Genomic DNA, 22992 nt, shown 5'->3' with positions numbered 1-22992 from the left:
CAGTAGAAAGCAGATTCTTCTTGATCTCAGGCACATGCCTGACATCATGGAGCATAAGCTGTGAGCCATCTGAAAATACAAGCCTCACATCACCTCTGCCAAGAATCTTGCATGCATGGTTATCACCCAAATAAACCACTCCTTCACTGCCAGTAGTATACCTGACAAACAAGTCTTTGCAACCTGTGACATGAAAGGAGGCACCTGAATCAATGATCCATGAGTGCATACCATGACCACCTGTAAGAAGTGAATGGGCATCAAGTGAAGACGTAAAGAGGACCTCATCCTCACTGCCACCTGCATGTGACACATTGATTTCTTCAATCTTGACTCCACTTTTGCCCTTTGGCTTTACATCTTTGGCTTCATCCTTCTCTTTGTCTTTGCCTTTTCCCTTTTCTTTTTGATCATTTTTCCATTTGTAGCATTGCTTTTTGATGTGTCCCTTCTTGCCACAATAATGGCATTCCAAATCCTTTTTGGAGCGAGACTTGCTCCTTCCCCTTTCTTGGCGTTTCCCCCTTTGCTGGGATCTCCCACGTGCATTCATTGCATTGGACTTTCCAACAGAGTTGTTTTTCCTGTTCATCTCTTCTTGAAGAAGAGCACCCTCAACATCTGCATATGACAGCATAGCATTCGAATTGCTAGTGGCTGTCCTGAATGTGTCCCAACTCTCTGGCAAAGTGCATAACAAAAAAGTGGCTTTGAACTCATCGTCCATTGCCAACTTTTGATTGATGACCTGGCTGACAATACCATTAAACTCATTTAGATGGGCTGTCATAGAAGCCCCTTCCTTCATCTGAAGGCCTATGAGTTTCTTCAACCAATACACTTTGCTTGAGGCACTTTGTTGGGCATACAAGTCCTGCAATCTCTGCCACATTCCCCAAGCTGTCTTCTCTTCACGAATGCTGAAAAGTAATGAGTCTGACACAGACAACATGATAGTAGATCTTGCCAGCTCATCCATATCTTCCCACTCTTCAGCAGTAAGAGAAGCGGGCATTACACCCCTTTCTTTGATAGGCTTGTGCTGCTTTTTCTGGAGCAACACATTGTAGCACTGGGTTTGCTAAATATCATAATTATGCGAGCCTTCAAGCTTCTTGATGTGAAGCAATGAAGAGCTCTCACCTGTGGTTGCCATAGCAATATGCAACCTGTCAATGCCTGACTCCCTGCAAAAATGTGCAAACACTGCACCAAAAGCACACAAAGTGGTCACAGTTGTTCTCCCAAGCTTTATCTCCCACTGCGGAAGCACAGATGCAACTTTTCTCCCACTTTATGTGATGAAAACACCAAAATCTGGTTGCTGCAGATTTTGGACAGCACCTCAAATGTGCTCTTTTGCCCTTCCAAAGTACTGTACAGCAGTACCAAGTGCTCACCACTGATGTACCAAACCTTCGTACCGGCAAGTACAGCAGCTGAAATTGAACCTTTTGCTCACTCAAAACAGTGTACAGCCATGCCAAAACTTGCACAAAGCTGTGCCAAATCTGTACCAGCAGGTACAATAGCAATAAATGCTCTCCTGGCTGTCCAAATGAGTGAAAATCAGACTTTTACAGTCCTGAACACTGCATACAACAGTTCCGAACAGAAATTGGGCAAAAGCCCCTTGACTGCAAGCTGATTTCTGAGGATTGAAAGCATAAATGTCTTGCCTGCTGCTTTGCCAAGCTCAACAAGCATACGAACTTGAAAAGCCCCTTGATTTAAGATCAATTTCTGATCATACATGGTACATTGACGCACATGAAGGCATCCAGAGTGTTCACGATGCTTCCCCTGGCCACACATACATCAAATGCATGAAAGCCCCTTGATTTACAGGCACATTGAGTGCTTGTAAGGCATCAACACATTATCCACAACATCAAATGCGATTGCCTGCATGCAAATCAACCAAATCGGCACAAAAGCCCCTTGATTTGCACTGCAATTTGCTGCAATTTTGCCCAAAATGTGCGATTTTTCACATCATACAGCATGTATGAGTGCTTAATTGCACAATTACATCAAAAGCCCCAAATTTCGACATCCAATTTCCTGCAAATTAATCCTGATTGTGACCAATTTTCTGCAAATTGATCCTGATTGTGACCAATGTCACCCAATTTTGCCAATTTTGCTCAAAAATTGAGCAATTGGGCACCTGTACCTGCTCAATTGATAATTGTACCTGCTCAATTGCAAGTCCCAAAAAAAAATGAAGCAAAATACCTTGTAATTTTTTGATTTTTCTCTGATTTGCAGGCGAATTTGGTGCTGATGCTTGATGCTGATGCTGATGCTCCTGCAGCTGTGCAGGTAGGGACGGCTGGGTGACAAACTCCTGGTTTCCCCTCTTCTGCAGAGCCTCAAGAGATTCCAAAACCCCAGCTTCGCTACTGTTAAAAGCGAGCAAGGGAGACATACACAGAGAGAAGAACAAGGGAGAGAGAGAGAGAGTTGTGGGGATAAGTCAACTCATGAGGTATGAGTGTGTGACTCCCCTATCACACATGTATATTGCACTAGTACACATAGTGCACTTAGTACTTTTAATGTACTAAGTGTACTATGTACTATAACTTATGGGCTTGTACACACTATAAGGGTGGGCATAACGCCTTTACCCCAACAATACCTGTGCCACGATTACTACAAAACACTAGTTTGTGGATCTATCGCGATCTATGAGAAATAATAAATGCTGTGTGCCACCCTCCAGCAGGCGGCTGGCGCTCCATCACCAACAAGGCTACTGTGCGCCGGCGGCAGTCTTCTCCAGCAGACAGGTGCGCATATTCCATCTCCTCCACCAGGCTGCCTTTTCTCCACTGCAGCCAGGCGACTATATTGGTTGCTCTTCCACGCCTCTTTAGGCTGAGCCACCTTCTCCTATACATCTGGTGGCTGTGTTCCTGCAGCAAGGCGTTACTTCTCCTTAGGCGGCTGCTCCATCTCCTTTTTGCAAGAGGTTGCACTTCTTTTCCATTGGCGGCTACAAGAGGATTTTACACTTCCTAGGTGGCTACACCTTCTACACAGACACATCTGGGTATTGGACTTCCAATTGCCATCCACAAGTAAGTGAATTTTCAGATTTAAGTAAAGTACTTTGTGATAAATCTGATAAGGGATTCTCTCCACGGCAACACCCGTTCGGTGCCGGGTAGTCCAAGCTCTTGGAGAACCACGGTCCAAAGGTGCTGAGATCGGGAGAGCCAGGCGTTAGTACGAGAGCGCCTGTTTGTGCGTGGTCTTGGAACACCAGTGGGGCGCTCTCCGCGGAGTCCAGTGAAAGCACAGGACCGTAGAGACTGGACCACGCTAGTGGTCGTTCTACTTCGAATATCTACTTCGAGCCTTTTGTTTGGTACTGTATTCATTTGTACATGGACATCATCTGGTTCTTGGAACCCATGGAGCATTGTATTTGTTAAATACTCCCAATAAATATATCATATATTGAGGGGGGGGGGGTCGGCCCGTTCCGGCCCCAGTGCTGGTGTCCATTTATCTCATTTCATTTCATTTCAATTTCAAGTTGTTATTAAGTTGTCCATTTCAAATTGTGGTATTAAGTTGTGCTATTACGCGTGTGGGTGTCCAACGGAGTCTATTCCCACTCGATGGGATCGGTTTCAACTGCTAACACCCCCTCTTAGCTCTTGGATGTGGAACCAACCCCAGTGAGCTGGAGTGCTGCCGGAGCATAGCTTGAGGTAGAGACTTCATGAAGTGGTCCGCCGCATTGTCCTTCGTTGAATAATAAACAAGTAAGATGTCACCAGCCAAAATCTTCTCACGAACAAAGTGATATTGTATCTCTATGTGCTTGGTCCGGGCATGGAAGATCAGGTTCCGAGCAATAGCGATACAGTTCTGGTTATCGCACTGGATGACCATGGGCTCCTTTTGTGGAAACCCAATCTCGCCAAGCAACCTCCGCAGCCACACAACCTCGCAAGTAGCACCACAAGCAGCTCAGTACTTTGCCTGTGTAGACGACAAGGCAATAGTTGGCTGCCTCTTGCTGCTCCATGATATAGCTCTTGAGCCGAGGGTAAATCCATAGCCTGATGTGGATCTCCTCGTGTCTGGATCTCCTCCCCAATTTGAGTCACTCTAGCCTTGGAGTCGGACTCGGTCCTTCGTTTCCCCTCCAGTGTCGTAGAAGAGTCCAAGATCCTTTGTACCTTGCAGATACCACAAGATTCGCAGTACTGCGTGCCAATGAGTCTTCAAAGGTGTCTGCATGAACGAGCTCAACAGCCCCACAGGAAAGCTCAAGTCCAATCTGGTGTTCACAACCAGATCAATGAACCAACAAGCTTCTGATATAGAGATGCATCAACCAGTTCACAAGGATCATTCACTGTAAGCTTCATGTTCGGGTCCATCGGTGACTTGATAGGCTTGCAGTTCTCCATCCCAAAGGCCTCAAGCAACTCATGAACATACCTTTGCTGAGAGACAAAGAACCCCCTTTGGGTCTGCTAGATCTCCGATTCCAAGAAGAAGTGGAGTAAGCCTAAGTCGGTCATCTCATACTCCTTTGACAAGGCAGCCTTCGTCACTGCTATGTGCTCCACATGACCGCCAGTGAGAATGAGGTCATCCACATAAAAAGCACGATTAACGTGACCAAACCGCGTTCTTGAAATGGATACAAGTTAGGATCTGCAACTGATCTCTGAAATCCAGTCCGTAGAAAGAAGGAATCAATCTTCTGATTCCAAGCCTTTGGAGCCTGCATAAGACCATACAAGGCCTTCCGCAACCTGTAAACCATCCCCTTTGATTCTGGAATCTCAAAGCCTGGAGGCTGCTCAATGTACACCTCTTCCTGCAAGTCACCATTAAGGAACGCGGATTTGACATCCATATGATATACGGGCCACCACTGAGAAGAGGCAAGGGCAAGAACGGTCCGAATCGTTGTCATCCTCGTTGTCGGTGCAAAGGTATCCTCATAGTCGATGCCAAGCCGCTGAGCATAACCCTTAGCCACAAGTTTGGCTTTGTGTTTGTCCACCGACCCATTAGATGTATACTTGGTCTTAAAGACCCACTTGACACCAATGATTGACCGTTTTGATGGCCTCGGAACCAACTCCCAAATTTTATTCTTCTCTATGGCATCTAGTTCCACGTGCATGGCTTTCCTCCACGTATCCTTAGAAAGAGCTTCCTTGACGGTAGTGGGGTCTTCGTGCATGATACGAGACATCAAAGCATAGTTTACTTGTAAGAGCTTTTCTGAATGGCTTTTGTCACGAACTCTGTGCGATCTTCGAGGTTCGTCCTCTGTGGTCCACTCGGAGGGAAGCTCCGTAACACCCGACTCCTAAAGGGTGTCTAATAACCAGCTAGGTACTCGAATAGAATGTGGAGTCTCTTGTTGCTGCGGGTGCTCAACTCTAGTCGCGGGATCAACCTCTACAAGTGACTGAGGCTGTCCAGTTGGAATAATAGATTGGGAATCATCATCAGACTCATCTAGGTCTCCAAGGAGTGGCGGCTCATCAACAGTGGAAGCTGGAACATGCTCATCAAAGACAACATCTTTGCTGACAACCACCTCGTTCCGCTCCGAGTCATACAACTTGTATCCTTTGGAAAGAGAGTTATATTCCACAAATACAAGCTTCCCTCTCTGCTTCTTTGGAATGTGAACATAGGCATCACTCCCAAACACACGGAAATGGGAGACATCTGGTTTCCTGCCAAAATAAGCCTCAAATGGAGTCATCTTTGGTATTGAAGTCGTCGGAGATCGGTTAAGGATATGGACAGCCGTAGCCACAACCTCTCTCCAAAGTGGACGAGGAAGATCGCGATGCTCTAGCATCGTCCTCGCCATCTCCACTATAGTCCGGTTCTTTTGCTCAACCACATTCTCTGAAGGCGAACCTGTATTGGCCAGTTCCCGCATGATGCCATGTTCCGCATAAAACCGCACAAACGCATTGGAAGAAAACTCTCCTCCTTTGTCAGCGCGAAGAGTCTTTATCTGCAATCTAGACTCTTTCTCCACCATCACATGTAACTCCTTGAATCGAGCAAAAGCTTGGTTCTTTTGGGAAAGGAAATAAACCCATGTGAATCTGTGACAATCATCAACAAGCAGAATAAAATACAAAGAACCTCCCAAGGATGGGGTCTGCATAGGTCCACACAAGATTCCCTGTGTTGCTTACCACGAATGCAAGAACTACAACGTCCGTGCAGTTGCTAACATCTGGCAAGCCATCCACCAATTGGTCCCGGAAAGCCTGACGTAGCGCATCCACATTCAGGTGGCCAAAACGGAAGTGCCACAAGTCACCGATCTGAGTGCTCGTCAGAGAGGAGAGTGCTGAGAGTTTGTAGATACCGTTCTCCACTCCGCCTTCCCATACAACCTGGCCTGTTTCTCTATCTCGTAGAGCAACATAATGCTCCTCAAAATCCACCCGGAAGCCAGTCTTGCAAACCTCATGCACTGACAATAGATGAAAACCAAGTTCCGGGACGTAAAGAACACGAGAGGAATGCTTCCCCCCTTTGCTATCAGGAATAATCTCCATCCTACCCTCACTATGAATCGGTATAGTGGAATTATCGCCAATGAAAATGCGAATTGATTGTCGTTTAAAATCCTGTAAGAACTCACAGGAAGGAGTCATGTGCTTGGAAGCACTGCTATCAAGAATCCGCTCCCAAGTATCATTAGCGGTGAAGCCAACTGCCTCCTCGCTCGAAGAAGATAAAGCATTCGTGTCCAAAATCTCCAAATGCACAAAGGCGGGAGTCTTAGGAGCTGAAGCTGAAGAATTAGCACTCTTCCTGATATTCCGCTTAGGACGTTTTCTCCAATAGTGGCCTTTCTTGCCACAATCGTTATAGGACCGCTCGTCCTTCAGTTTCTCACGGTCTGAATCGGGCTTCTTCTTAGAAGACTTCTCCGATGAAGACTTTCCTTTGCCCTTATTGTTGTTGTTGTTACGGCCTTTCGATTGCTGGCCAGTCAAGGCCTCAGAACCTCTACTCTATGGAGGGTTCGTAAAACGCTCTTCTTGGTCCAAGACCATAGGTAGAAGCTCCTCCTATGTGATGGTGTTGAGCCTGCCACCACTGGTGATCAAAGAGGAGTAAAATGTTGAGTACTGAGAGGGCAAATGAGACAACAACGTGATGGCCATGTCCTCTAAAGATATCTCTTTCCCAGCTTGAAGAACCTCCTGTTGAAGAGCCTGCGACTTGTTGATGTGCTCCCGCATCGTCGAAGACTTTTCAGGATTCATTACCTGCATCTATATTTCTAAGGGGATCCGCTTCATGGGTGATACCCTGTTATATAGAGAATCCAAATGCTGCCAAATCCCTTTGGCCAGCGTCATATGCTTTATATGATTAATCACCTGTGGTGTGCAATTAAGGAAGATGAAAGAATGCACACGGGCATTGACACGATCCCACAACTGTGCCTGAGCCTCCCGTTTTTTCTGAGTAGAGGGTAACAACTCCCCGTCTTCCAGCTCCGGCCATGGAACACCAACCACAATGAAATCAGCCAAGTCATAAGACTCCAAGACAGACTCCATCATTACCTTCCATATGCCGCAGTTGTTCCCGTCCAACTGTTGATCCACTGGGAACGTGGGGAGTGTAGGGATCTTCCCATGCTTCTCAGCCATTTCAAGCAAGTCTTGCATCTCAAGGGTTCACAAAGTCTTGTGAAGAGAGGGTGCTTGGGAAAAAAAATGAAGAAGAGGTTGCAAATAGTATGCGAGGTGGCTGTCCAACGGTGATGGCTGCCTTCTACCCGATTTCCAACGCCTGAACAGCCCAAGCAATCTCCAATTAGCACCACAAATCTGCAAACCCTCGAGGTCCCACTGTCTCAAGTTTCAAGCCACCTGGGGCTTTGATACCATGTCAGAATGCACAGCGGAAATGAAGACAACTGCTGTAGAGAGCAAAACGCAGATGAGAGAGGGAGAGAAAAGCTGTGTAGCTCTGCTCTATATACACAAGAAAATCCCGAATATGATACAAAACAAGTGTGGGGGGCCAAGGCCATTTTATATTTCCCCAGGCTGCTGGTCGGCCAGTCCATAAACAGCCGACAGTAGCAATAAATGCACACGACCAGCAAAAGACCAGTCGGCCAGCACTGAGACTCAAGTCAGGTAGCATAGAATCAGTCGGCCAGCATCTGATACAGCTGACAGCCAGAAACAGTCCTCCCACACCCAGCAAAAAATGGGAAAATACGATGGAGAATGAGGAAAAATGGGGGAACACCTAAAATGGGCGGGCACACCCACAACAGGGGCCTTGGTGTAATGTACAGACAGGAGATGACTGCTAACAAGCGGAGCATCTAGATGCAGAAGGGCTAGTTCTAGTGCCCGTAGTTTCCAAGGAGGCAATGGTAGAGACATTGTGTTGGAGGTCTTCCTTAGCATTCTACATGAACAACCGTCATACACCATGGACAACCATGGAAATAGTGGGCAAGGGCCTAGTTCCCATGACCAGCACATGCTTTTGATGCTTTGTGTTGGGGTAAAGGCATAATGCCCACCCTTATAGTGTGTACAAGCCCATAAGTTATAGTACATAGTACACTTAGTACTTTTAATGTACTAACTATGTGTACTAGTGCAATATACATGTGTGATAGGGGAGTCACACACTCATGCCTCATGAGTTGACTTATCCCCACAACTCTCTCTCTCTCTCTCCCTTGCTTCTCTGTGTATGTCTCCCATGAATGAACTCTAAACCCTAATTCTGGTTTTCTCCCCATCAACTGGTATCAGAGCCACGGTTGTGTCCGTGTGTGTGCGGGTGAAGCTCGGCTTTGGAGCCTTGAGTTTGGCACGAGCAGAGGAAGATTCACGTGCAGAACTGCAACGCTGGAAATCCACTGTAGAAGAGCACTGTGTGTGGTTGTTGAGACAGCAGGTCGTTGAAGCGCAAGGCAGCTGGGCGTGAGGAAAGCACCCGTAACGTAGGCTGCAGGCGTGTTAATCACTGGCGCCAGGCGTGAGCGAAGAAGTATTAGGCGAAGGCAGGCGGGCGTCTATCGTACACGCCTACGAGCGACCCCCTATAGCCGCCAGCTTTGGTGAGGGCCGTCGCGTGTAGAGCAGGCGTGTTATCGCTGGGTGAGAACAACTGGTATCGGCTCCAACGTGGCCGGTGCAAAAGTCATCGCCGTCGACCAAATAGTGAAGAGGAGGCGTGAATGGTCTGTTGCTGAGAGCCAGCATAGCTCCAAACATCGTCTATACAGGTGCAGTAGAAGACAGAATGTGTCGACATGTACCATCCTCTGCAGGTGGTTGCCATCGTAGTGTTTTTTGGTTCCTTTCGTCGGCATTTCTATCTACTCACCTCTGAGCACGCCTGAGGAGCACGCCTGAGGAACTGCCGCCTGCATTAATACAGCTGCCCTTTTCAATATCTGCACATAAATTCTGCAGCAGCATCTCGACTCTCCATTAGCCTGTGTGTGAAGAGGCCAGAAGCGAACTACAGCACCAAATTCGCCTGCAAATCAGAGAAAAATCAGAAAATTACAAGGTATTTTCCTCAATTTTTTTTGGGATTTGCAATTGAGCAAGTACAATCAACAATTGAGCAGATACAGGTGTCGAATTGCTCAATTTTGAGCAAAATTGGCAAAATTGGGTGACATTGGTCACAATCAGGATAAATTTGCAGGAAATTGGTCACAATCAGGATCAATTTGCAGGAAATTGGATGCTAAAATTTGGGGCTTTTGATGTAATTGTGCAATTAAGCACTCATACATGCTGTATGATGTGAAAAATCGCACATTTGGGCAAAATTGCAGCAAATTGCAGCAAATTGCAGTGCAAATCAAGGGGCTTTTGTGCCGATTGAGTTGATTTGCATGCAGGCAATCGCATTTGATGCTGTGGATAATGTGTTGATGCCTTACAAGCACTCAATGTGCCTGTAAATCAAGGGGCTTTCATGTATTGGATGTATATGTGGCCAGGGGGAAGCATCGTGAACACTCTGGATGCCTTCATGTGCGCCAATGTACCATACATGATCAGAAATTGATCTCAAATCAAGGGGCTTTTCAAGTTCGGATGCTTGTTGAGCTTGGCAAAGCAGCAGGCAAGACATTTATGCCTTGAATCCTCAGAAATCAGCTTTCAGTCAAGGGGCTTTTGCCCAATTTCTGTTCGGAACTGTTGTATGCAGTGTACAGGACTGTAAAAGTCTGATTTTCACTCATTTGGACAGCCAGGAGAGCATTCTTTTGCTATTGTACCTGCTGGTACAGATTTGGCACAGCTTTGTGCATGTTTTGACATGGCTGTACACTGTTTTGAGTGATCAAAAGGTTCAAATTCAGCTGCTGAAATTGCCGGTACAGGTTTGGTACATCATTTGTAAGCACTTGGTACTGTTGTACAGTACTTTGGAAGGGCAAAAGAGCACATTTAAGGTGCTGTCCAAAATCTGCAGCAACCAGATTTTGGTGTTTTCATCACATAAAGTGGGAGAAAAGTTGCATTCTTGCTTCCGCAGTGGGAGATAAAGCTTGGGAGAACATTTGTGAGCACTTTGTGTGCTTTGGGTGCAGTGTTTGCACATTTGCAGGGAGTCAGGCATTAAAGGTTGCATATTGCTATGGCAACCACAGGTGAGAGCTCTTCATTGCTTCACATCAAGAAGCTTGAAGGCTCGCATAATTATGATATTTGGCAAACCCAGTGCTACAATGTGTTGCTCCAGAAAAAGCAGCACAAGCCTATCAAAGAAAGGGGTGTGATGCCCGCTTCTCTTACAGCTGAAGAGTGGGAAGATATGGATGAGCTGGCAAGATCTACTATCATGTTGTCTGTGTCAGACTCATTACTTTTCAGCATTCGTGAAGAGAAGACAGCTTGGGGAATGTGGCAGAGATTGCAGGACTTGTATGCCCAACAAAGTGCCTCAAGCAAAGTGTATTGGTTGAAGAAACTCATAGGCCTTCAGATGAAGGAAGGGGCTTCTATGACAGCCCATCTAAATGAGTTTAATGGTATTGTCAGCCAGGTCATTAATCAAAAGTTGGCAATGGACGATGAGTTCAAAGCCACTTTTCTGTTATGCACTTTGCCAGAGAGTTGGGACACATTCAAGACAGCCACTAGCAATTCGCATGCTATGCTGTCATATGCAGATGTTGAGGGTGCTCTTCTTCAAGAAGAGATGAACAGGAAAAACAACTCTGTTGGAAAGTCCAATGCAATGAATGCACGTGGGAGATCCCAGCAAAGGGGGAAAAGCCAAGAAAGGGGAAGGAGCAAGTCTCGCTCCAAAAAGGATTTGGAATGCCATTATTGTGGCAAAAAGGGACACATCAAAAAGCAATGCTACAAATGGAAAAATGATCAAAAAGAAAAGGGAAAAGGCAAAGACAAAGAGAAGGATGAAGCCAAAGATGTAAAGCCAAAGGGCAAAAGTGGAGTCAAGATTGAAGAAATCAATGTGTCACATGCAGGTGGCAGTGAGGATGAGGTCCTCTTTACGTCTTCACTTGATGCCCATTCACTTCTTACAGGTGGTCATGGTATGCACTCATGGATCATCGATTCAGGTGCCTCCTTTCATGTCACAGGTTGCAGAGACTTGTTTGTCAGGTACACTGCTGGCAATGAAGGAGTTGTTTATTTGGGTGATAACCATGCATGCAAGATACTTGGCAGAGGTGATGTGAGGCTTGTATTTTCAGATGGCTCACAGCTTATGCTCCATGATGTCAGGCATGTGCCTGAGATCAAGAAGAATCTGCTTTCTACTGGACAGCTTGATGATGCTGATTATGTTACCACATTTGGTAGTGGAAAGTGGAACATTAGTAAGGGCTCACTGGTTGTTGCCAGAGGCTCTAAGGTGGACACTCTTTACTTTATGCATGCAGGTGTTTGTCACCATGCTAATGTAAATGCAACCGAGCTGCCGGAAATCTCTATGTGGCATAGCCGGTTGGGACACATGAGTGTCAAGGGAATGGAGCAATTGTCTCGTTTGGGTTACTTGCCTTCTCTAAAGTTTTCAAGTTTTCAGTTTTGTGAGCATTGTATATATGGTAGGCAACTACAGTGCCCCCACAAGAAAGCTCTTGGACAGAAAGATGCTCAGTTAGAGCTTGTGCATACAGATGTATGTGAGATGCCTCAGCTTTCTTTGGGAGGGGCAAAATATTTTGTGTCATTTATAGATGATGCCACACGCAAGGTGTGGGTTTATCCTCTTCGTTTGAAGAGTGATACATTCTCAGTGTTTGAGAAGTTTGTTGCTCTTGTTGAGAATCAAACTGGCAAAACACTGAAGGCTTTGCGTTCCGACAATGGTGGAGAGTATATGTCCAAACAGTTTCAGGACTTTTGTGATGCTAAAGGCATCAAGAGGGAGCTCTCTACTCCTTATGATCCTCCACAAAACGGGACAGCAGAGAGGATGAACAGGACCATACAGGAGAAGGTCCGTTCTATGTTGTCACATGCTGCATTACCTCATGGTTTTTGGGCTGAAGCTGTTATGACAGCCGTTCACCTTATAAACAGGTCACCTAACACGAGGCTTGGTGGGAAAGTGCCAGAAGAAGTATGGACAGGGAAGCCTCCGTCATACAAGCACTTGAGAGTATTTGGTTGCGTTGCGTACGTGCACATACGCAGGGAAATGCGCACCAAACTTGATCCTAAGTCTCACAAATGCATATTCCTAGGATATGGTGACAGAGGTGAAATGGGGTATAGACTTTGGGATCCCATGAATAGAAAGATCATACGCAGCAATGATGTCATTTTTGATGAAACATGCATGTATAAGGAGCCTGCAAGGCAACAGGAGCCTGGCAGAGTCATCTTTGATGATGATGGACATCATGGACAACAACCAAGGGCTGTAAATCAGGCATTACAGCAGGAAAACCAGCCCTTAAATGGTGCTGAAAATGGTCCAAATGGACAGCCAGAGATGGCAGAAGATATCCCTATGGATATACCACAGTTAGAGGAGATACCGGGCATGATTTTTCAGCCTTATGGCATGGAACAGGAGCCACCAATGGGTGATATGCAGGCTGGACAGCAACCTGCAAATGATGGTCATTGGGTACGGAGGTCCACTAGACCCTCCAGAGCCCCTGACAGGTTTGTTCCAGGAGTTGACTACTTGATGCTCACTGACTGTGGGGAGCCCTCATGTTACAAGGAGGCTTTACAAAGGGCAGACAAAGCTCTATGGGAGCGTGCCATGAAGTCAGAGATGGATTCTCTGCATAAAAATGGAACTTGGAAGTTGGTGCCTTTGCCTGCAGGCAAGAAGGTTTTGCCATGCAAGTGGGTTTACAGGCTCAAAGTTGCACCAGATGCAAAGCCAAGATACAAAGCCAGGTTAGTGGCTAAGGGCTTTAAGCAGGAATATGGTGTGGACTTTGATGAGATCTTCTCTCCAGTGGTCAAAATGACCACACTTAGAGCTGTGTTAGCTTTGGTTGCACATGATGATCTGGACTTGATTCAGATGGATGTGAAGACTGCTTTTCTTCACGGTGATCTCCATGAGGAGATATATATGCAGCAGCCAGAGGGTTATGCAGTAAGTGGAAAGGAGAAGCTTGTATGCAAGCTGAAAAAGAGTCTTTATGGGCTCAAACAGGCACCAAGAGAATGGTATCATAAATTTGATACATTCATGAAATCTCAGAAATTCAGGAGAAGTGACATAGATCACTGCTTGTACACCAAGAAAGCTTTGGATGGCAGTCTCTTGATTCTCATTTTGTATGTTGATGATATGTTGATTGCCGGGAAATCTCGTAAAGAGATAGATGCCTTGAAGCAGAGGCTGCATCAAACCTTTGATATGAAGGATTTGGGTGATGCAAATCACATCTTGGGTATGCGGATACTTCGGGACAGAAATCAGCATGTGTTGTATTTGTCTCAGAAGGAATACATTGGCAAAGTCTTGCAGAGGTTCAATATGGACGGGGGGAAGAAGGCTAGTACTCCTTTGCCTCCATATGTGAAACTCAGTGCTATGGACAGCCCACAGTCAGATAGAGACAGGGCTGATATGGCCAAGATTCCGTATGCTTCAGCTTGTGGCAGTCTCATGTATGCCATGGTTGCTACTAGGCCGGACATTGCATTTGCAGTGGGAGTGGTTTCTAGATACATGGCCAACCCTGGCAAGAAGCATTGGGAAGCAGTGAAAGGTGTCATGAGATACCTGAAGGGCACACAGGATTTGTGCATTTGCTTTGGCAAACAGGATGCATTAGTGCATGGTTACACGGATTCGGATTATGCCGGTCATCCAGATAACCGGAAGTCTACTACCGGTTATGTATTTACATTCACAGGAGGTGCTGTGTCATGGATATCCAGGATGCAGAAGTGCACTGCCTTATCTACTACAGAGGCCGAGTATATTGCAGCCACAGAGGCTTGCAAGGAGGCATTATGGCTATCTCGGTTAGTGGTTGATTTGGGCTATACAGGGGATATTCCATTGTTGCATTGTGACAGTCAGAGTGCCATCCAGTTGGCAAAGAACCCTGTCTTTCATGCAAAGACGAAGCATGTGGATGTGAAGTATCACTTCATCAGAGAGGTGATAGAGAACAAGCAAATTCAGCTTGTTAAGATTCACACGGATGACAACCCGGCTGATCTGTTGACGAAGAGTTTGCCTCCGGAGCGGTTTGCTCATTGCAGACACTTGATGGGCATTGGATGAGGCCATTTTCAGCCTTGATATGGCCTTGTATATTATCATGTACATGCTGATTTTTTTTCCTTTACTTAAGGGCACTTTGCCTTTAAGTGGGAGGTTGTTGGGGTAAAGGCATAATGCCCACCCTTATAGTGTGTACAAGCCCATAAGTTATAGTACATAGTACACTTAGTACTTTTAATGTACTAAGTGCACTATGTGTACTAGTGCAATATACATGTGTGATAGGGGAGTCACACACTCATGCCTCATGAGTTGACTTATCCCCACAACTCTCTCTCTCTCTCTCCCTTGCTTCTCTGTGTATGTCTCCCATGAATGAACTCTAAACCCTAATTCTGGTTTTCTCCCCATCACTTTGGGTAATAGGCATATGCATACAGGTTAGGTGGAGAAGCAAATGCATTTGGGACAGCACTCTCAAAGCCAACAGGGGATGCATGAAGATGACCCTAATGTGTTGAAGGCGGAGATGGAACGCCTAAAGAGGTAGTTGAATGCCAAGGAGGAAGAGCTGAAGATGTTTCATGAGAACCCGCAAGTTCAAAAGCTTATGGAGGCCACAAAGGCCGAGTCTATGATTGCACATACTATGGACCCCATGGCCAAGGAATTGGGTGTGAACCCTCGGGAGATAGCTTTCAATTATCTCATAGATAGTGATGTGGTCAAAGGCAAAGCAGGTGAGCTTTGTGTCAAAGGACTTGTGTGAGGAGAAAGTATAAGAAGTTTGGCACTAAAGTATTGTGGACCCTATGTCATTACCATACGAAGCAATCATATGAACTTTTCCTTGTCATTTAAAGATCCACAATGTCCCTTGTCTCTCTACGAAAGTACAAGAAATTTGGCACTCAAGTATTGTGGTCCGTGGACCCTATGTCATTACCAGACGAATAAGAGAGCAATCATATGAGCTTTTTCTTCCTTGTTATCATTTAAAGATCCAATTTATCTCGTAGGATCAAGTCTTATGTACACAAGGATGAGGTTTCAGTGACCTCAAAGCAAGCCTCTACGCCGCATGGGTCAGGAAAATGAAGAGATGTACATGCAAAAGAGAGTAGCAAACTTGGTGGAAATTTATATGTGATGCATGATTCCCGTGGGGAAATTGTTGAACGTGTTAGCTGTTGTACTTTGGCTATGGAATTAACTAGGGAAGACCTTGTCATGGGCTGAAAGTCATGCATAATGATGGGACAGCCAAGGACAATCATATATGTCACCCGCTACTCATGCCATTGAGTATGCCCATGGAGAGTGAGTTTCATGAAGGGATCCTTTTGTGTATGCAAGTGGTAGGAGGCCACCATTGCACAGGTCACCGTTGCATAGGGCACATGCCTTTGTGCCACATGTTTCTCGCCATGTTCATGTGCATGCCCCTACTATTGCCTTGTTAGATAGGGAGAAGAGAAAGACAGATGAGGAGGGTCACCATGCCAAGAGGCTTAAAGAATTCAAGGCATGTGATAAATTTGTAAAGTTTGAAACTTATCATGGTGGTTACGATGCGAGCAATAGCTTTCATAGCCCAGTTTGATATTGCCTTCAGTGATGAGTTCTTTAAGAACTCGAAGATTTGCTGCATGAGCATGTTTCTAAAGGAGTCGGCTGCCCATTGGTGGATCATTGAAAAGCTTTCTAGCAACCCAGTTCAGACATGGGAGGTCTTCAAAGAGAGGGTTGGTGATAACATGCAAAAGGATGGACAACATTCTAAACCTTTTGTGAAAGATGCCAGAAGTGGGGGAAAGGTTGAAAATACGTAGCCCAAAGATGCCTCACAGAGAAAGCACAAGTTTAGCCTAACTCTTGAGCAAAGGGAGCATTATGGTAACGAGGGTAAATGCATGCCATTCCCGATGTGCAAGGGAATACAGGAAATGATGACAAAGAGAGAATGGTTTGCAAAGCTTGGGGACAACTCAAGTTCATGTTGCACTCTTTATGTTTGATGATTGTGCCACATATAAATTCATTTTTGTGCAGATGGGATCTGCATTGAACATAGATGTAGGGGGGATGGGACCCCATATTGAGGCGGAGGTCGCTTTTGTGGGAAAGCAAGTGCAAGTGAACCCTATCATTGGGAAGTTATGCATACATATCCAGGGGTACCTTGATCATGAGAATTTCTTGGTTGCACCATTGCAGGGACATGATGTATTGTTGGGAAAGCCATGGCTTTTCCGCATCAAGCCACGTAAGGAGTATAAAACAAACATGATTACTTTTATGCATAAGGGACGCATGCATGTTATTATTGTTGGCCAAGAGAGAAACACTATTCCTGTTGTATCTCATGTCTAGATTAATAAAGCAATGAAAAAGAGTGTTTCTGCGAACTTAGTTTATGTAGGTGGTAGTGTTAAATGTGATGATGTAAATGTAGATACTCTTGCGAGTGATAGGCTGAAATTCTTGGAGACATTCAAGGATTGTTTTATAGAAGCTTTGCGAGGAGAATTACCTTTTGAAGGACCGGAGGATCACCGCATTGATTTGGTGCCGGGTAGTTCCTCGCCAAATAGACCCGCATATATGGAGCACAACAAGAAGAGATCATGAAACAAGTGACCCAATCGTTGGACCGAGGTTTGGTTCAGCCAAGCTCTTCGATATATTGTTCACCTATCCTGCTAGTGCAAAAGAAGGATGGTTCCTTCCACGCGTGTGTGGATTACTGGGCTTTAAACAAGCTTACCATTAAGAAACCGTTTTCAATCCCACGGATAGATGACATTCTTGATAAACTTGATGGGTCTGCATGTTTCAACTGCATTGACCTTACGAGTGGGTATCGCTAGGTGTTAGATGTCACATGCATCTTGTAGTTGGATGCCACGTGGACATGTGTGTGTAGTAGGTGCACGACTTTGAGTGGTAAGTGGCCCTTCGTGAGCTCATGTTTGGGACGAGTTAGCCAGGGATCCACTGTAGTGTTGCATGCGCAGAAGCCTTAATGTACTTGATGCAGCCCTAAGCCTTCTAATTAGGAACACTAATGCAATATCAATGAATAGACAGCAGAGGAGAGATGAATTGTATTTTCAGTATATTGATATGGTACAAAAAGATGCATAATGCTGTACAATTTCCATGACCTTACTAGGACTGAATTCTACAAAAGGACTGTCTAGGACTGACTTTGACCTGCCCCAACGGCGATCAGATGACTATGGAATGATGTAGAGGGTCATGGTCAGGTGTGCATGTCCTGCACATGAACTTAGTGCATGTTCCGCACATCTGTGTAACCCTCTCGAATGATGTAGAGGGGGACCGGGCTTTGCTTGGGCTTCCAATCTTATGGCAGCCCATGGTCCATGAAAGGGCCAGCCCAAGAGCCACGAAGAGTCCATGGGTTTGGGGGCTAGCCATGGCCAGCCATATGTAGCCCAGCCGGCCAGTAGAAGGCCGGCCTATTGTCCAGCAGCACGTGTGGAAGCGATGGCATTTAATTCTTTTTTTTTGCCTAGTCGTGAGCATATAAACAGGCCGACAGCTGTTGAACAAAGCGACCAGCATATGGGAGTGCCTATATAAATGAACTTCAGCCTTTTTGTATCAATCATCTCATATATTCTGCAATAGCTGCGGTTTAAGGGTCTAGACAGCCAAGAAGAGCCAAGGGCAAGGTGGAAGGTGAAGATGGTCATCTTCAGGCTGAAAGTCATTCCAAGTGAAGGTCTCCAAGGTCAGCTCAGTCCTGGTTATTTACTACAGCCAGCAGTCTGTCATTCTATTCATTCAATAAAGCAAATACACCATACGTGGTGGGGGCCCTTCAGAGGGTATTTTGGGACCCAACCTTGGGTAATGTCTCTCTTCTCTCTCTGGACTCTTATTCTCATTATGTTGTGCTATACATCATCAAGAACAAAAGCACTGAAAGTTATCTATCGAAGTCTAGTCCTTGTGTGTAAGCTTCCACATGTTACTGTAGTATTAGAACTTGGTAGAAGTCCTAGGGGTGCTAAATTGGTGCAGATTTGGAAAACGCATTGTACAAAGGTGGCTGTTTTTTGCATAGTGACAGGGGGACGGCGGGACGGCCACGTGGGACGTGGGAACGCCGTCCCGATTAACTGCAGGCGCGGGACGGAGCAGGGGACGGGACGGAGGGGACGTGGCAAGGGGACGGCCGTCCCCGTCGGAGGGGACGGCGGGACGTTGTCAGCCAGGGACGGGGGACGCCTGCAACGGCGCAACGGCTACAGAAAAGTAGCCGTTTTTTTTTCGGGCAACGGCTACTAGCCGTTGGCGGCTGGCCGTTTGAGGCTGGCCGTTTGAGAGAGAGAGAGAGAGAGAGAGAGAGAGAGAGAGAGAGAGAGAGAGAGAGAGAGAGCTACCATATGCTATATAATGGGCTTATGCTACTCCTCTTCTACTCATTGCTCAAGCCTTCCATGAATGATGATGTACCTCTAGGCTCTCCACCATCTCCCTCTCCTACTCAAGCTTTCCTCTCCACTATCTCCCTCTCCTACTCCACCACCTTCCTCTCCACCCTCTCCTACTCCACCACCTTCCTCTCCACCCTCTCCGGATTCAAGGTTGGTGCAGCATTATGGTGGGAGGACTTCGGATCAGATGGACCAGAGCTACAACAGTTGGCGATCCGGATCTTAAGCCAGTCCGTTAGCTCTTCTTGCCTAGAGCAATTATGGTCCTCCTACAGCCACATTTCATCAAAGAAAAGAAATCGGCTTGGGGTGGAAAGAGCTAATGATCTTGTCTTCATTAGCGCAAACTTGCGCATGCTTGGCAAGAGTGCAAGATGCAATGCCGATACTTTTACACAGTGGGAGATGGAACAGGAGGAGGCAGCTACAACTATTGCACAGGAGGGTGGGACAGATGGTTCTCATCATGAGCCTTCATCGGATGACACAAACCCCATCCACACTTCACGCACTCATGATCATGAGGCTAGCACCTCTCTTATTGGGAGCGCAGAGTATGAGAGCGAGTGACTTATATTTTGTATCGCCTAGGCCCGCGAGTGACTTATATTTTGTATCGCCTAGGCCCCAACATCTTTTGAGTATATCTATTTAATGTTATCAACTTTAAAGTCTTTCTTTTCCGACTTTGCAAGTCTTGACTCTTGACTCTTGCACCTCGTAGCGTAATTTAATTTTAAATGTAATGTGTATCATGATTCATAACTTTTGGAGTTAGAAAGCTTGTTGTTATTGATTGATTAATCTTGATTCTTTACTCCTCTAAAATTAACAATTTTGAGTGCCGTCCCCACCCCCCGTCCCCGTTCCCTACCTTTAGCCGTCCCCGTCCCCGTCCCCGTCCCCGTCCCCCGTCCCCGTCCCCGTCCCCTGGTAACTATGGTTTTTTGGTCCAAACAAGAAAATGGAGCCAAGTGGTTCTTCAACATCAGGTATTCTGGTGGTGCCAGAATGAGGGCAGCCATGGGGTATAGAGCCCTGAGGTCGGTATCATGGGTATGAAGCCCCGAGATGCTCAGCCCGGCAGCAGCCATGATACAAGGATGAGGGGAAGAACAAGGGGTTGCAGGTTTCTTAGAAGGGATCTAGCTCTCAGCACAAGAAAGGTACAGGTTTTCAGCTCAAGGAGGGTAGAGATTGGAGCAATCTAAGGTTGCAGCAAAAGGTTTTCAAGACAAGATCCAAGTGGTCAAAGTGTGCCTCGAGTATTGGAAGTAGGATGCCAAGGATGGAGTACACATGCAATACAAGGCTGATGTCAATCATCCAAGATCAGTTGGATTCCCGTCATCAAGCTTAGCAAGAGGGGATGTCACATGCACAACATGTGGACATGCTTAATCCCCAGTTTTGGCGATGATTAGGAACCTCTTCATGCATTGACAGGCTTAATGCTAGGGATTTTACCCAAGGTAGATAGGAGCTGGAGGGCATTTATAGGCAGTTTGGCATTTTATGTATTTATTCTTGTCCTCAGTTGGCAGACAGCTAGATGGCTGGTAATTCCATGAGCCTATAAATAGGCAAGATCATTTTCATCGTATTCATCAGCTGATCCTTGATAGGTGGGACAAATCTCAGCTTAGGTGTTTTCCTTCTGGATGCTATGTTGACTAGTATCTATGTGCATCTTGATACACATATTTCTGCAAAGAAGAGCCGTGCCTCCCTTGCTTTTATTCATGTTTGCACAAAACCTTCCTCTTACAGTAGTGTAGTTGTCACCCTAAAGATAAGAGTTTCCTTATTTGTATGGTAGGGTGTGCTGGAGATGCCCATCACTGAGCAAACATACGAGGACATTGGTGGAGTTGGGCATGTGAAAGGCTATTAAGCCTAAATATGTGCGCGTGCGTGTGAACATCCTCTAGCAAAGGAGTAAACACCCACTTTTTTTTTCCCGAGAAAAAGATCCTTTGATTAGTTAAAGAAAAAAAAAAGAGCCACAAAGGGCTAAGTACTACCACGGCAGGCTAGATACAAACTTGCCTCATACAAGGGTGCAAGGTAGGATCAAAACGTACGTACGGATCCAATCCGTACCGTACGGGGATCCGTACGTTTTTTTTTGGGTTTCGCCGTTTTGTCCTTCTGTGTGGCGTGCCTGCGTCTTGCGTCTGGACTCTGGAGGCCGTACGACCTCAACCTTCCGGTAAGGGCCAGCCGCCATGCTCTCTCTCCTCTACAGTCGCACTCTCTCTCTCTCTTCGCTACTGTCGCCGTCGCCTTCTCCCTAGGCCGCCCCCTGCTCACCGCCGCCTCAGTTCGCCTCTGCCCTCACCGCCCCTATTCGCTTCGTGCCTCTGTGCGTAGCCGCCCTCTCTGTTCGCCACTGGCGCCCAGTACGGCTGGCAATATGCTGGCCCGCGCCCCTTTCCCCACCCACCCTTGCTCAGGCCCCCAAGGCAGCAACATAACTCTCTCTCTCTCTCTCTCCCTCTCTCTCTCTCTCTCAGAGCCTTAGCCCGCCATCTGTGGACCGTGCACTGAGTTCTCAGCCTCTCTCTCCTTCAAGTCTCTCTCTCTCTCTCTCTCTCTCTCTCTCTCTCTCTCTCTCTCAGAGCTGAGCTGCCCACTAAATATTATGCATTGCATGATTGCTGAATCCTGATTGAAATTGTATGGTACGTATTTTTATGTATTTTTACCAATGGTACGTATTTTTACGTACCTTAAAATTTTTGTTCCGTACCAAACAACGTACAGTACGTACGGATCCGTACAGTACATAACATTTGGTACCACCTTGCAAGGGTGGGAAACAAGTGATCATAAGGGGAAGAGGTGCTTCTGGAGTAAACACCCACTTATGTGTTTGTGTGTGAACCACCTCTTAGAGTGCTATAAATAATATCTAGATATTTGTGTGATGACATAAGCAATGACGTTAGAAGAGAACCTTTGTAACCTATAAAGGTACATGTACTTCGTTGAAAGATAACAAGCTAATGTCACATTGAGTCGTGTACTTTACTGTCTCTAGCATTGTCTAATTCTCTCTCTCTCTCTCTCTCTCTCTCTCTCTCTCTCTCTCTCTCTCTCTATGTCTCTCTCGTTTATCTTTGTTAATCAAAAGCCATGATGATGTTCCAGTTCCAGCGCCCATAGCTTGGCTACCTGCAACCCAGTTCAGACCTGCCCCATCAAGGACCTTTACCTTCTAAAGTGGCTAATACTTCATCAGGGTTTATGGGTCAGAAGCAGAGCACGTTTTTAGACCTCAGATCAAATTGTGGGGCCTCTATGTAGGCTGGGCTGCTCTGTTGCAGGGCTGTCCTGTTGAGGCTGCTGTGGCTGTCATCTAGCATGGCACTGGGAACAGGTCCATGCGATGTGTCCTATTTGGTGATTGACGAAACACTGGCCAGGGAGCCCTGAGGACTTGATGGTGTCTAGGAACTGAGAGCCATCTCGATGAGGAATTGAAAGGTGCTGCTGCCTGAGGTCATCGGGTGAGGAAATGATCAAGCAGATTGACGGGAGGCCTGCTGCCGTAGTCTGGTGGGTGACCCCTGTCCAAGGTTTGGACCAATCATCTGGAAAAGCTTGAGTGATACTCCTTTAAGCAGACGGTCACTTGAAAGCTGACCATGGAAGCCAGTGGCTCAGTGGTGGCTGCGAAAGTGTATTTTCTTTTTCCAAGATGTGAGTGTATTTTTGCAGACCATAAATTTGGTCTTTCTAAGGTTTACACTCAAGCTGACCATGGAAGCCAGTGGCTCAGTGGTGGCTGCGAAAGTGTATTTTCTTT

At 46.2% G+C, this 22992-nt stretch overlaps 1 protein-coding gene across 1 annotated transcript in view; it reads left to right on the top strand.

Moving 5' to 3' along the window:
• LOC147639020 (transcription initiation factor IIA gamma chain / TFIIA-gamma (TFIIA-S)) overlaps positions 1 to 22992 on the top strand; it is a 38748-nt gene that overhangs the window by 15084 nt on the left and 672 nt on the right. The window lies entirely within an intron of this gene.

This window comes from Cibotium barometz, chromosome 4 (genome assembly GCF_041138505.1).
Source record: "Cibotium barometz isolate CiBa-2024 chromosome 4, ASM4113850v1, whole genome shotgun sequence".
Taxonomy (NCBI): Eukaryota; Viridiplantae; Streptophyta; class Polypodiopsida; order Cyatheales; family Cibotiaceae; genus Cibotium; species Cibotium barometz.
The sequence above is the reverse complement of the archived record's forward strand: the minus strand, read 5'-3'. Positions and strand labels throughout refer to the sequence as shown.